The following is a 2304-nucleotide window of genomic DNA, read 5'->3' on the forward strand; positions in this document are numbered from 1 at the left end:
GTATTCAAATGAATACCAATTTTAAGCCTTGGATTTCTGCCATTGAATTTTTGGAAATCCCAACCTCAAACAAAAAATGAGCATTATTTCACAGCAAAACATTGCTTACCGAGATTGAGATAACACGTTTTAGACCGCGGAGTCCATTTTGCATTCTCACCAGTATCGCCTGCATCGCAAATGAAGTAAGGCTTTCCACCCTTCGAATTCTCGAAAACCTTGGCGGATGAACTGACCACTCGATGTGTGTTCCATTCTCACCATTTATTTCTTTGTAAACCTTGAACTCTCTCCTCCGCAGAGGCCTCTTTCGTGGGGGAAGGCGAAAAAACACGGGGGGAGGAAGGCGAAAACACGAAAAATGAAAAATAGGGGGTCAGCGCGGGGGACGACGGGAAGGGCGAAGGAGCGGAGACGAGGTCTCGCTCCTTTCCTTTCCCCTTCCCAGTGTGCCCCGCGCGCTTTCGTTTCGATTCTCTCCAGGCTCCGCGCGCTTACTTTTCACCTCTCCCCGTTCCTCTCCCTACTATTTCCCAGCCCAAAACACGAAAGAGACCTCTGCGGAGGAGAGAGAACCTTGAATACTTCACAAGAATGACATTACAACAAACAGAAAGCTTCGATTGATTCCTGTGACTGCACAATCTCGAGCTTAGAGTGTCTCCCGGCTCCGCGGTCCGTCAGCGGTTGGTCAGCGGTAGGGTCGCCGGTAGACACTCTGGGAAACTGAAATGTATTTCTCTTTATCTATTGGCCCTCACAGAACAATAGAAATCAACACGGAAGTCTGAAAATCTTCCCGGAAGTAAACCAAACCGGAAACCCTGGAAAAACATTTTTTTTTGTTTTCCATGGTCAAATGTTCAGAAGTATCAGCTTAATTTTGTAAAAACACCTAAGAAATCGTGATATGGCTCTAAATAAATGAAGTATTTCTAATTCTTCCCTTCTCTTTGAACGTAAAAGATACCATGAATAAAAAAGGACTTCCTTTAAACTTTAAACGTCGATTCTGAACGGAGTTTTTAAACAACAAACGACGGCGTCACCAAGGACAAGGTCGATTGAAAACTCAATTTATAGTTGACTTACAAATCTCGCTAGAAGTACTGTTTTCATTCAAATCTCCGATCCGGTTGAAAAACTGAATATGGCAGACAGTGCACGATTCAAAATAATTACTAATGACGCAGAATTTGAACAAAACGCGTTGTTGTTTTGCTGAAGAAAATGAATTGTACAAAAATTATAACACACGTGTGCACGTGCTAAGTCGCCAAAATGCTAATTACGCCTTTTGAATAGCGTTGACCTGTGTGCGTGTGGCCTTCAACGACTTTATTAATATCACCGCCATTCAACGAGGAAAAAATTGTTTGCTTGAAAACATGCAACCTATCCTGAAAAGATGCGCTGTCAGCGAGAAGCCTTTCCAATATACAAAAGTCGCCAAACAAAAGTATGCGAAAGTCGCCAAACAAAATTTTTTTATGAACAGAACAATAGCTTGTTTGTGCGCTGTGTATTATGTAAATTTTCTTAGCTGTCCTCGGCAAAACAACAACGGACACACGCACGCAGTCTTCACGGACAGAATCCTGGAAGGCTAACAACACCATTGATTTTAAAACAAACATAGCAGAATGCTCAAGAAAGAGACTAAAGGAAATCAAAACACCAGACGCATTTTTGTTAACTCTCTCTTTTGTTAACTGCAGGACGTTATTGTTACTTTTGTTGAATCAATAAACACCAGTAATACTGTAGTTCAACTTTTTCGATTTACTTCCGTTCTGGGAAATTTACTTCCGCTTGGAACTACGAGCATGTGCAATAAAAAACGGAAGACCAAGGTTCTTCTTGAAATCGACCTGAAATTGATCTGATCGATTCCAGTTTCCCAGAGTACATCCCATACCGCTGACCGACTAGATGGACTCTGGGCTCGAGATTGGTGACTGCACCGCCATTACCATTGAGACTGCAGTTCAACTCTCCAGCGGACTTTTGTTGAGAAACCAATCACGTTACGCAATTCATCCCATGTGACTTCCCACGTGACTATTGTCCCATCGTTACTTTTGGTGCCCGTTCTGTTTTGAATTTATCTCTTGCTGTAATGATCGCTCGTGAGAAAATGTTCTGTATTCTAAATTGTTACAGGTCAGCCATTTCGCTTACAGTATTTATAGAGAACAGGTTTTGCTTTGTAAATGGCGAATAGTGTGCTAAAACTTGTGATTTTTGGACCTGATCGAAAGCCTTGTTTATGGTGGAACGTCATGGCAGTCGAGCAGTCGTTTA

At 42.2% G+C, this 2304-nt stretch overlaps 1 long non-coding RNA gene across 1 annotated transcript; it reads right to left on the bottom strand.

Annotated features, from left to right (window-relative positions):
* Positions 1-245: 245 nt before the first annotated feature.
* On the bottom strand, positions 246-640 carry LOC144642992 (uncharacterized). Its single transcript, XR_013568827.1, has 2 exons — positions 577-640; positions 246-280 (listed from the first exon to the last, which is right to left on the bottom strand). It is a non-coding gene; the product is annotated as an uncharacterized LOC144642992 (long non-coding RNA).
* Positions 641-2304: the final 1664 nt, after the last annotated feature.

This window comes from Oculina patagonica, chromosome 2 (genome assembly GCF_052425735.1).
Source record: "Oculina patagonica isolate OP01 chromosome 2, crgOcupat, whole genome shotgun sequence".
In the NCBI taxonomy this organism is placed as follows: Eukaryota; Metazoa; Cnidaria; class Anthozoa; order Scleractinia; family Oculinidae; genus Oculina; species Oculina patagonica.